The sequence below is a fragment of the Mobula hypostoma genome, chromosome 1 (genome assembly GCF_963921235.1).
Source record: "Mobula hypostoma chromosome 1, sMobHyp1.1, whole genome shotgun sequence".
NCBI lineage: Eukaryota > Metazoa > Chordata > Chondrichthyes > Myliobatiformes > Myliobatidae > Mobula > Mobula hypostoma.
This window is the reverse complement of record NC_086097.1, coordinates 103,035,699-103,049,545: the sequence shown is the minus strand read 5'-3', so window position 1 is coordinate 103,049,545 and position 13,847 is coordinate 103,035,699. Positions and strand designations below refer to the sequence as shown.

At 45.3% G+C, this 13,847-nt stretch overlaps 1 protein-coding gene across 3 annotated transcripts in view; it reads right to left on the bottom strand.

Moving 5' to 3' along the window:
• The window catches only part of LOC134349599 (tau-tubulin kinase 2-like), a 350,526-nt gene that overhangs the window by 231,351 nt on the left and 105,328 nt on the right, over positions 1 to 13,847 (bottom strand). The gene's annotated exons all lie outside the window — the stretch shown is intronic.

Sequence of the window (13,847 nt, the reverse complement as noted above, 5' to 3'; positions counted from 1 at the left end):
CCATCATATAGGGGAGGTGGGGTCACAGCCACTGATAACAGCCGATATATCTCCGTTCTCAATGCTGCCATAATCTCCTCTACCACTCCCCGGGGTAGGCAATCAGTGGTCACTTCACCACAGGGGACTACTACCGAGGACTGTACCCTGCTGACTGATGCCTTCCACGCCTCTACTGCGTTCTCCTCTTCCTGCACCTCTCTGATCAGCTCAACAAAAGGTGGAGGGGGGCACGTCTTACAAGACTGTCGGAGACTCCAAGCAATCAGGTCTTGGGATTGGGCACCCCTGACTATCTGGTCCATTCTTAACTGATCCACCTCAGCCACCTGAATGACCCCTCTGCGCCGCAAGCAATTTAGCTGCCTCTCTAGCCAAAAAATAAAAGCAGAAAGCTTCCCCTCTTCTCCTGACACATGTTCTGAAACCCCACCATGAGCTCCATTGGACTTCCAGTCGGACCAAAAGCATTGCCCAGTGCTTGTATGTAATTGACAGCTGTCGCTACTGAATATTTCAACCTAACAGCTCTCACAACATCAGCGGCCTGCCCATTCAAACTTTCAACCAATCTCTGTCACTTTTCATCATCACAGCACTGCCACTCATCTAACTGAGAGGTCCCCTCCACCCAAGTCTCATACTACTCCCCCCCCCTTTAGGGGTGGGCATTATTCCAGAGAATAGGCGGAGCCTGCCATAGCTGGGACTTTGAATTTGATTTTTCTATTGATTCACTAACTCAGAATTCTCACTCTTCACTGCGGGACATGGACAAATTAGACATTCCAAATCCAACCACTCCCCTCACTACTCAAAAACAAGAGAACCCCGTCTTCGAAATCTCCACCCCCAGCTATGTCAGTGCTGGTCTGCATTAAAATGAGAGCTGCACCAGCCATTTTATCAAACATCCACCCACAATCGCAACTTCAACAGTACTTAACAGGCGAATTAACAATTCATCCGGAGTACAAATATCTGCTCCACTGGTTCATTGCTCAGAGTAATCACACAGCATTCAACGGAATCAATCCCGAACGTAGCCCCCACAATTGTAACTCTCGCTTCAGCTAGCGGCTTAATATAGGGGGTGATAGCTCCCGGCCCAGTCAAACTGAAGAAATCTCGTTTGGGTGGATGCTGCGCGGTGTCCCCTGTTACAAATCAGTACCTTGAAATAACAAACAGTACACAATATACAATTAAACGATTAAGCTTTATAATTCTTACTGTGACTATATGGTTAGTAAAGAAAATGAAAAAGAGAAAAAGGGCCCATTCTTATGAGACAGTCTATTGTGTAATGTTGGAGCTCACTGATAAGCCGGTTGTCCACCATTGACCTCCTCCGATCGTCGCTGCCCTTCGGACCCTTGCTCCAAGTCCACCCCGTCTGGCGGTCTACTAACTCTCTCCATTCGCTCTTCTCTCCTCATCTCTCCCTGGCAAAAGACTGCGAAAATCTCTCTTCCAGACTCAAGAGAGAACAACAGCATTCTAAACCCCATTATCTCTAGTCATAACCCAAACATTTCTGCTAGAGAAACCATTACATTATCAGTGAAACCTTACAGCATGTTACACAGCAGTGAAACACTACAGCATGTTACATAACGTACTCATGTATATGAAGGATGCAAGTTAATTCATTTCCTCTATCACGTCCACTAACAGCTTATTCCTGAAACCAAATACTGTGTGCAAAATTTTACCTCTCAGTTGCCCTTTAAACCTCTTCCCTCTCACCTTAAAATCATGTCCTCTAGTTTTAGGCACCACTACAATAAGAATCAGACTTTGGCCATCTATCCTATCATAATTATGCCTCACATAATTTTATACTTCTCTATCAAGTCAGTTCTCAGCCTCCTTTGCTCCAGAGAAAACAGACCAAGCCTAATCAATCTTTCCTTATAATTAATTCTTCCCATCTAAATAAACATCCTGTGAATCTTTCATGTATCCTCTCTAGCTTAATCAGCAGAGTTGCACACAATACTCCAGGTGAAGCATAACCAAGGTTTTGTACATCATAACCTGTAATATGAAGTCCCAGTTCTTTTACTCAATGCCCCAGCCAATGAAGGTGAACATGCCATACACCCTCTTCAGTATACTGTATATCCATGTTGCTACTTTTTGGTGTAAGGGGTTTCTTCTTTTATGTTACTGCTAAGGTGAATAAAATGGCTTCTTTATTACGTTAAAATAAAATGGCTTCTCTGTACTGTTAACTGCTGAGACAGTGGTTCTCTATAGCAGCTTGTTTTGGGTTATAATTACTGATAATGAGAATTGTATTCATTTGCTAACCAATTGGGATAGATGTTATTCTTTCTTGCATGTCTGTAAGCTATTGTTTTCGCAGACTTTGAGGCAGAAGGCGCGATGGGGACAAAGAGAGGAGACTCGATGCTGTAAGCTGGGCGACAGAACGGACCCCGAGCGGGAGTCCGAGGCCCAGGGTCTTCGGCAAGGAGAGGAGATGAGGACAGACTCGTGTGGAGCCTCTGGTCCACCATCGTGGTTGGTCCCAGGTGGCAGGTTGAGGAGGTCGAAAGGGATCGAATGGTGGAAAGAAGACCCCGTTCATTGAGCTCCAACGGTTGTGCACGAAGTGGTTGAAATCTGATAAGTTTGGCGCCTTTTACTTTCCTTTTATATTGTATTTCTATTAATTACATAGTTCCAGTAAGATCTATAAATTGTATTCTGCAAATCGCATATGATGTACTGTCTGTTATTTGGCGGGGTGGGGTACATCACACAGCATCTACACAAACTTGATTACCCAGTTTGGCGGGGCCAAAGACTATTTCCCCTAGACGAAAATGAGCTGAGCGAGCCTGAGGCTTACCAGGGGGCTACATTGGGAACTATGTACCTGTACTTCTTGGTCTCTACTCAACAACACTCCCCAGCTTCTGCCATTCATTGTGCACATTCGCCTCTGGTTTAACTTACTGAAAATGCATCACTTCACACTTGTCAGAGTTAAATTCCATCTGCTATTCCTTTAGCCAATTCCCAACTTGATCAATATCCTTTTGTACACTTGGACAACCTTCTTCACTGTTCTCTGTACCATCAATTTTGGTGTTATCTGAAAAATTACTGATGGTGCCACACACTTTCTCATCCAAATTAATAAAAATTATACAATAAACAGAGGACCGAGCACTGATCCCTGATGATAGGCTTCCACTGATAAGCAACCCTCTACAACCACCTTCTGCCCTCTACCACCAAGCCAATTTTGTATCCAGTTGGTCGCTCACCCAGGACCCCATGTGATCTAATCTTCTAGACTTGCCTGCCATGCGGGGTCTTGTCAAAAAAACTGACAGCATCCATGTGAACAATGTGACCCTGACACGAGGAAAACAACACAAGATCGAATCTCACTCACAACCACAGAAATGTTATCTCGGCCCTGACTTACTGCTTACCAAGACTTTGACCCTCTCTGCTGTACAACAGAGCCAGTTGTGGTACCACTGATACTGTTGCTTTCCCAAGAGAACACCATCATCCTAGTGCCCAAGAGGGCAACAGTAACCTGCCTCAATGACTATTGCCCAGTGGCACGGACCTCAATAATGAAGTACTTTCAGTGGTTGATTATGGATCGCATTAAATCCTATCTTCCTATTACATTGGACCCTTTCCAGTTCGCTTACACTGAACTTGAATCATTGATATTAAGCAGCTGCTGAGGACAATAACCTACTCACTGACTTAGTTTGAATTTCATCAAAGCAACTCGACTCCAGATCTCATGACAGCACTTTTTTTGCCCTTTCTTAACAATGAAGGAATGGTAACATTTTCCCAAACCATGTGCCTGCAGCTCTTCTCCTCCTCCTCTACTGTAAAGATGAAGCCACACTCAGGTTGGAGGAACAACACCTTATATTCTGTCTGGGTAGCCTCCAACCTGATGGCATGAACATTGACTTCTCTAACTTCCGCTAATGCCCCACCTCCCCCTCGTACCCCATCCGTTATTTATTTATATACACACATTCTTTCTCGCTCTCTCTCTCTCTCTTTTTCTCCCTCTGTCCCTCTCACTATACTCCTTGCCCATCCTCTGGGTTTTCCACCCCTCCCCCTTTTCCTTCTCCCTGGGCCTCCTGTCCCATGATCCTCTCATATCCCTTTTGCCAATCACCTGTCTAGCTCTTGACTCCATCCCTCCCCCTCCTGTCTTTTCCTATCATTTTGGATCTCCCCCTCCCACTTTCAAATCTCTTACTAGCTCTTCTTTCGGTTAGTCCTGACGAAAGGTCTCAGCCCGAAATGTCGACTGTACCTCTTTCTAGAGATGCTGCCTGACTTGCTGCATTCACCAGCAACTTCGATGTGTGTTGCTTGAATTTCCAGCATCTGCAAAATTCCTTGTGTTTGCTTTGCCCTGGATGGTGTTGAGAGTTGTTGAATTGAATTGAATTGAAGAGTATTGAATTGACTATTTCTTACACTCTTCACATACTCAAGGAGTGAAAATCTTTACGTTACGTTTCCGTCTAAATGTGCCATCACAGTAATTTGTAATAATTTATAATAAATAGAACAGTCAATGTACATAGAAACATACTCAAATCAGCGTTAGTTAATCGGTCTGATGCCTGACGGAAGAAGCTGGAATAGATTGTGGTTGGGGTGATTCGGGTCCCCAATGATCCTTCAGGCCCTTTATGCACACCTGTCTTTGTGCCCCTGTAGAAAGTTCTTGGGATTTGGGGGCCCATACCAAACTTTCTCAACTATCTGAGGTGAAAGAGGCGCTGTTGTGCCTTTTTCATCACACAACTGGTGTGTACAGACCATGTGAGGTCCTTGGTGATGTGGATGCAGAGGAACTTAAAGCAGTTTACCCTCTCAACCCCAGATCCATTGATGTCAATAGGGATTAGCCAGTCTCCATTCCTCCTGTAATCCACAACCAACTCCTTTGTTTTTGTGACACTGAGATTGTTTTCTTGGCACCACTGTGTCAGAGAGATGACTTCTTCCCTGTAGGTCACCTCTTTATTGTTTGAGAATAGGCCAATCAATGTAGTGTTGTCGGCAAATTTAATTAGCAGATTAAAGCTATGGGTGGTGACACAGTCATTGGTATACAGGAAGTAAAGGAGGGGGCTTAGTACACAGCCCTGAGGAGCTCCTGTGTTGAGAGTCAGAGGGGTGGAGATGAGGAAGCCCACTCTTACCACCTGCTGGCAATCTGACAGGAAGTCCAGGATCCAGCTGCACAAGGCAGGGTCAAGGCCGAGGTCTCTGAGCTTCTTGTTGAGCCTGGATGAAATTATGGTCTTGAATACTGAACTGTAGTCTAAGAACAGCATTCTCACATAAGCATCCTTCTCCAGATGTGCAGGAACGGTATATAGAGCAGTGGCTATTGCGTTGTCTGTCGATCAGTTATGTTAGTAGGCGAATTGTAGGGAGTCCAGTTTGGGTGGTAGTAAGTCGCAAATGTAATCCTTGACCAGCCTCTCAAAGCATTTGCATATTATTGAGGTGTGTGTGACTGCATGCACACACTTCCAGCTTTTGTACTGCAGATAGTAGAAAGCTTTTGAGATATCAAGCGATGATTCACTCATTAGCGAATACTCAGCTCCCTACTTCCTCATGTAAGCAAAATATACAAGTAGCTGATCCGGTTACATTTCCATTTAATAAACAACAGCAATACTATCAACTGTGGTTAAGCTCATTCTTGTCTAAGATGCTCACTGCCTAGAACTTGTATAATTTCAATACTTAGAGAGTCACATCAATCTGTGTCTAAACATTATCTAATTCTAGCTGCATGGAGGCATGGATTGTTTCATTTGATGAGATGGGAAAGGAATTGACAGAGGGAATGCAATACTTCAAACCCACATATGACAAAAACCTATACAATGTCCTCACTCGGGTTCATAAGGTGCAAATAACCTAGATGCAATAAGATGCCAATGATAATTTCAAAAAAACACTAAATCCGCTACTCCCGTGATATTCAATAATGTTCAGTTCGTTCACCATCAACATCCTGGGAATTATCACTGGTCCAAACAGGAACAAACTATGGCCCCCTCTTCCCCCAAGGAATAGGAACTCTTTCTGGTTGGAGTTGATGAGAGGAAGACCCTATTCAGGGCCAGATCACAAACCTGGTCAGGTGCTGAGGGTCTGTGCAGCACAGTTATCAGAGATTCTAACAGTCATCTTCAACATCTCTCTGGAACAGTCCCAGTCCTCACAGGTTTCAAGGCGGCCACCATCAACCCAATGGCCATGAGGGCAACAGTACCCTGCCTTAATGACTACAGTCCAGTGACATTAAATCCCATCTTCCTGCTACATTGGACCCTTTCTGGTTCGCTATCACTCAAATCAGTCTATTGACAATGCCATAGATTCTGCCCTCCACTCCATCCTGTCCCACCTAGAAAATGGTATCGAATATGATAATCCCCCAGAAGCTGATATGTAATCTGTCCTTGCTGAGTGTCAATACCTCTCTGTAACTGGATCTTGGACTTCTTGACAAAAACACCACAGTCAGTACATGCTGGCAGCGGTATCTCTAGCTCCATTACACTAAACACCAGCTCTCCTGGGGGCTGCATACTTAGCCTGCTACTTCTCACATTGCTGTTGCATTACTGTATGCTAGATCCAGATCAAGTCCGCTGATGACAACAGTGGCTGACCTCATCAACAACCACTACAAGTGGCATATAGAGAGGAGGCAGAGCTGAGCAGAGCAGCTGGTAAAATGGTACGAGCACAATAACTTGATTCTGAATGTGGGAAAGACTAAAGAGATGATCGTGGACTTTAGGAAGATGACTACTCCTCGTTGCTTCTCTGTAGAGAGATAGGAGCACCAAGTTTCTGGGAACATACATAACAGACAACTCACTTAGTCGCTCAACACCATCATTTCAGTCAAATAAAACACTGCAGCATCTCCACTTCCTGAGAAGACTGAGGCAATGGAGGATCCTCCATCCTCCCCACCCCCCCATCCATTCTAACAGGAGCACCATTAACAGTGTCCCGACCAGCTGCATCACTGCCTAACATGGGAATTGCAAGGAACCTGACAGCAAGACCCTACAAAGGATTGTGAGAACTGCTGAGGAGGATCATCAGGGTCTCTCTTTCACCCAATAGAGAAGTCTATCAGGAGCGCTGCGTACACAGGGCCCTTAGTACTGTCAAGGTCCCTCCCATCTCTGTCACAATCTCTTTGGTCCCCAACTATCAGGCAGGAAGCAACTCAACTTTAGGGCAAAAACTGTTTGGATGGGAAACAGGCTGTGAGACTACTGAACTCCCTGCCATCACTCAGGTCCCGTGTATGAAGCACCAGTAGTGCTCTACTGTTTACTTTTTAAACTTGCGTTGTAAATGTAACTCATGCTAAATGTCAAATCTTCTGGAATATATTTTACTGTTCGTTCATTTATTTCTGGTAATATTACTTTCTGTTATGGGCGACTCACATGTACTGATTGTACACCTTGGTCTGGAGGAACATTGTTTCATTTGGTGATATACATGTACACAGTTGAATGTCAATAAATGTGAACTTGAAAGCAATTAAATCTGAGTCATGACCTCGACAGAGACTGCAGCTTGGCACCATCCTGAAAAAAAAAGGAAATGACTCTCCACCATCTTCTCCTGAGCAGGTATCAACAGTGGCCACGTCCTCAAATCTGGTGTATGGCTAAGATTCTAGGCCCACATGTCCACGAATCCAGAGTACTCAACTATTCAGAGTCAATAGTCCATGTACAGAGGGCCTGAAAATATATTATAAATTATTTTAAATCATTATGGATTCAGTTAAATCAAAGAACAGATGGCCCAAAAAAGGGTTAAAATTTTACTCAGAACAGCTAACCTACAATGCAAATATTTCCAAAACAAATCAATAGGATAAAAAGGTCAATGTTATACCTTACTTATAATTGCATTCAAGCATACAAATTAGTAATAGGCCACATAGCTCTGCCATCGAACAGAAACATGATCAACCGAATTATAACCTGAACTCTGGATTCATGTCTACCCACAGTAACTTTTCACTTCTGCTTATAAAGAACCCATTGACTTTTGCCTTAAGATTTATGTATTCTGCTTCTATTGGCCTTTGAGGAAGATAGCTCAAAAGACTCATTACACTCAGAGAACATTTTATCTCACTTCCATCTTAAATGAACAATCACTTTCTTACGCAAACACGAGGAAATCTGCCGATGCTGGAAATCCAAGCAAATCACTTTCTTATATCATTTGCTCACTATTCCAAATTTCACTGGTTATAAACCTCCACATCATTCTCCACAACTTCCACCATCTGCAATGGGATATTACCACTCAACACACCTTTAGCTCCCTTCCACTCTCCACTTTCCACAGGGATTGCTCCCTCTGTGATTCTCTTATCCATTTGTCCCTCTCCACTAATCTCCCTGAAGTGACTGAAGTATACTACACCTCCTCCCTCATCTCCATTTAGGGCCCCAAACTGTAGTTCCAGGTGAGGCAGACTTCACCTGCGAATCTGGTGGAGTCATCTACTGTATCAAGTGCTCCCAAGACCCAACGTAGATTGAGGGACCACTTTATCAAGCATCTCAGTCCATCTGCAAAAAACAGAATTTCCCAGTGGCCAACCATTTCAATTCCTATCCCATTCTGACACGTCGGCCATTGTCTCCTCTTCTGCCACAATTAGGCCACTCTCAGGCTGAGGGAGCAATGCCTCATATCCTGTCCAGGTGGTCTCCAACCTGATGGCATGAACATCAATTTCTCTCCAGTAAGTCTTTCCCCCTCCCCTCTTCTTTATTTCCCCACTTTGGCCTCTTACCTCTTCTCCAACCAGCCTATCGCCTCTCCCAGATGCCCTTCCTCTTTCCATGATCCATTTTCCTCTCCTGTCAAAATCCTTCTTCTCCAGCCCTTTGCTTTATCTAGCTGTCACCTCCCATCTTCTTACTTCATCCCTTTCCCCAACCACCTGACTTTACTTATCACCTGACTTGTCTTTCCCCTCCCCCCACCTTCTTATTTTGGCTTCTTCACCCTTCCTTTCCAATCCTGATGAAGGATCTTAAGAAATTCAGCACTCTCCCAGCAATTCATGTCTATCAGTAGCCATTCAACAAAACCAAAATACTGCAGATACTGAAGATATTAGCTTGTATTTGAAACTCTGGTCAGAACCATGAAGTGTCAAATATTTAAAAAGTGTTAAGATGCAGGAAAAAGGAAGGAAAGAACAAAAAGGTAGATATTAGGCCAAGCAGCATCTGTAGGAAGGGGTGCAGTCGACGTTTCAGGCCGAGACCCTTCGTCAGGACTAACTGAAGGAAGAGTGAGTAAGGGCTTTGAAAGTTGGAGGGGGAGGGGGAGATCCAAAATGATAGGAGAAGACAGGAGGGGGAGGGATAAAGCCAAGAGCTGGACAGGTGATAAGCAAAAGGGGATACGAGAGGATCATGGGACAGGAGGTCCGGGAAGAAAGAACGGGGGGGGGGGACCCAGAGGATGGGCAAGAGGTATATTCAGAGGGACAGAGGGAGAAAAAGGAGAGTGAGAGAAAGAATGTGTGCATAAAAATAAGTAACAGATGGGGTACGAGGGGGAGGTGGGGCCTTAGCGGAAGTTAGAGAAGTCGATGTTCATGCCATCAAGTTGGAGGCTACCCAGACGGAATATAAGGTGTTGTTCCTCCAACCTGAGTGTGGCTTCATCTTTACAGTAGAGGAGGCCGTGGATAGACATGTCAGAATGGGAATGGGATGTGGAATTAAAATGTGTGGCCACTGGGAGGTCCTGCTTTCTCTGGCAGACAGAGCATAGATGTTCAGCAAAGCGGTCTCCCAGTCTGCGTCGGGTCTCGCCAATATATAAAGGGCCGCATCAGGAGCACCGGACGCAGTATATCACCCCAGTCGACTCACAGGTGAAGTTTTGCCTCACCTGGAAGGACTGTTTGGGGTCCTGAATGGTGGTAAGGGAGGAAGTGTAAGGGCATGTGTAGCACTTGTTCCGCTTACACGGATAAGTGCCAGGAGGGAGATCAGTGGATAGGGATGGGGGAGACGAATGGACAAGGGAGTTGTGTAGGGAGCGATCCCTGCGGAATGCAGGGAGGGGGAGGGAAAGATGTGCTTAGTGGTGGGATCCCGTTGGAGGTGGTGGAAGTTACGGAGAATAATATGTTGGACCCGGAGGCTGGTGGGGTGGTAGGTGAGGACCAGGGGAACCCTATTCCTAGTGGGGTGGCGGGAGGATGGAGTGAGAGCAGATGTACATGAAATGGGGGAGATGCGTTTAAGGGCAGAGTTGATAGTGGTGGAAGGGAAGGAAGACATCTTCCTTTTTTAAAGAAAGGGGCTTCCCTTCCTCTACTATCAACTATGCCCTTAAACGCATCTCCCCCATTTCACGTACATCTGCTCTCACTCCATCTTCCCGCCACCCCACTAGGAATAGGGTTCCCCTGGTCCTCACCTACCACCCCACCAGCCTCCGGGTCCAACATATTATTCTCCGTAACTTCCGCCACCTCCAACGGGATCCCACCACTAAGCACATCTTTCCCTCCCCCCTCTCTCTGCATTCCGCAGGGATCGCTCCCTACACAGCTCCCTTGTCCATTCGTCCCCCCCATCCCTATCCACTGATCTCCCTCCTGGCACTTATCCGTGTAAGCGGAACAAGTGCTACACATGCCCTTACACTTCCTCCCTTACCACCATTCAGGGCCCCAAACAGTCCTTCCAGGTGAGGCAACACTTCACCTGTGAGTCGGCTGGGGTGATATACTGCGTTCAGTGCTCCCGATGTGGCCTTTCACATATTGGTGAGACCCGACGCAGACTGGGAGACCGCTTTGCTGAACATCTACGCTCTGTCCGCCAGAGAAAGCAGGATCTCCCAGTGGCCACACATTTTAATTCCACATCCCATTCCCATTCTGACATGTCTATCCACGGCCTCCTCTACTGTAAAGATGAAGCCACACTCAGGTTGGAGGAACAACACCTTATATTCCGTCTGGGTAGCCTCCAACCTGATGGCATGAACATCGACTTCTCTAACTTCCACTAAGGCCCCACCTCCCCCTCGTACCCCATCTGTTACTCATTTTTATGCACACATTCTTTCTCTCACTCTCCTTTTTCTCCCTCTGTCCCTCTGAATATACCTCTTGCCCATCCTCTGGGTCCCCCCCCTTGTCTTTCTTCCCAGACCTCCTGTCCCATGATCCTCTCGTATCTCCTTTTGCCTATCACCTGTCCAGTTCTTGGCTCTATCCCTCCCCCTCCTGTCTTCTCCTATCATTTTGGATCTCCCCCTCCCCCTCCAACTTTCAAATCCCTTACTCACTCTTCCTTCAGTCAGTCCTGACGAAGGGTCTCGGCCTGAAATGTCGACTGCATCTCTTCCTACAGATGCTGCTTGGCCTGCTGCATTCACCAGCAACTTTGATGTGTGTTGCTTGAATTTCCAGCATCTGCAGAATTCCTGTTGTTTAAGGTAGATATTAGTTTGGAAGGCAAAATAACATACATCAAGTTGACAAAGGCAAAAAAAAACCTCTGTTATTCCAAAAGAGTGGGAGAGATGATGATCTAAACATAGCAGCAAGGCTATAAGATAACTAATGGAAAAACAGAAGTACTAATTCCTGAGCACATACTGAGCATCAGTAGAACAGGATAGGATATCAAGGACACAAATGTCAGTTAAAACCAGAACAACCAAGGTCACACCTGCTAACAAAGCACTGCTTTCTGCAAGGCAATTTTTGGTCTCCATTATCAGAGGAAACTTACCATGAGCAAAAACTATGATGTACAAGCAATGTATTTTATCAGGCTTTATTTCATTCTGTTATACACAAACATATACCCACCACCGATTAAGCAGGTGCCTCAATTAGCCGAAGTTTACTAGAAGTAGTTAAAAGGTATAAAAAGACAAACTACCATTTAACTGAGTAACAAATTAGAACACTCCCAATACTACTATAGCACAATAAAACTGTATTAGTTCTTAATAGTTATCAACAGAGGAATTTATCCAGTGTACATTTCCATGTTCTTTTGATTGACCGTAAATGAATAAAATCAGCACAGACACCAGTGCATACAGTGCCTTGGTCTTCATTGCTTTCCTCCGAAAAGTCAACATAAAATAATAGTGATCAAAAAAAAAATCGCTGCTTTATGAATTGGTGCCTGTCTGCCCAAATGGATAAGATAACACAAGCACTCGCAGCTGACGCTATTTAAAAACAACTCATTGCTAGTGTCTAATGACCATACAAATGCGTGCAATTGTTGCTAGTTGGAAACTGTTAGCTACAGTCCCCTATCCCAATTAAGAGTCATAACATCCCAAATAAATGAAGGGAATCCCAACTATTTTCTCAATTAGTTTCTGTTCTTTAAGAGATGTTCCAAATAAGTGGCTGTCCCAATTACCAGAATCCACTGTATTTTTATTGTAATTTATAGTAATTTTGCATTCCACTGTACTGCTACTGCTAAACAAATTTCATAGCACAATGCCAGAAAGAATTGGAGACTTACTCTTTTAAAAATTTGATTAGTGAAGAAATTATAAGGTTGAGAAAATGTATCTAAATTCTTAATATTTGATATTTTTAAATGACACGTTTAAATTACACAGCTTCTGTTTTTGAATTAATTGCAGGTTTTTCTTGTGGTTTAAAACATGAGGTAAATCAGAGGAAAGCCACAAAAAGACAAGAACAGAAGCCTGAAATCAGGCAAATAATGTCAATTCTCCATGTTTTCCCAAAAATATACATAAGCATATGCTCTCCGATTGATATTATATACCAAAGCCTCTAGATGTCCTGAGAGAGCTACACTTCCATTAATTAATGGCTGGCACAGATGATCAACTGTAAATAATGCTTCTGAAGCACAAATCACAGTTTACACACAAATAACACATTGTAGTCGTGCACAAATGCGCTACTAAAGAAACACACGAAGAGAAAGCTGAACTCAGAATGCCTTTACTTATTCAAATTTGCACGCTTAAATCTCCCCTCCCATGGGCCCCTGCGACCCGCGGGGTGGACATGACGTCAGACTGTCCCCGGAAGGTCTGCCCCGAGCAGGTAGTTCCAAACGCGCTACCGTGTGTCTGCCCACGGCTCCCGATGGCAGTTCGAGTCCCACGTGTGTGGGACGCCACAGCCCCCCCCCCAGAAACATCCAGAGTGGAGCCCCCAGTCTGTGTGGCTTGCCTGGGTGGCCAGCCTTGCCGGCGCGGTGCGGGTACCCTCACTGGTTGCTCAATATCTAAGTGCGCCGGTTTGAGGCGGTCCACTGTAAAAGTCTCTTCCCGGCCACCCACCACCACGACACACATGGCTCCGTTGTGCCGGATCACCTTGAAGGGTCCCGCGTACAGCCGGTGTAGAGGTGACCTGAGCATGCCCCTGCAAATAAAAACATACTCAGTCTCGGAGGTCTTTAGGGGTGAAGGATGGCGTGGGACCATACCCAGAGGTTGGGACCGGTGCCAGGGTCCCTGTCTTGTCTCACAGCTTCATTAGCACCGCTGCTGGAATTTCTTCCGAACCTCAGGCCTCTGGTACAAACTTGCCTGGGACAGTCAGGGGGGCGCCGTAGAACCAATTGCGCCGAGGCGGTGTCCAGGTCCTCCTTGGGGGCTGTGCAGATGCCCGGTAGGACCCAGGGAAGTTCATCTGTCCTGGAGGCACGCCATCAGGGCCGACTTGAGATGCCGGTGGAATTGCTCTACCAAACCATTGGACT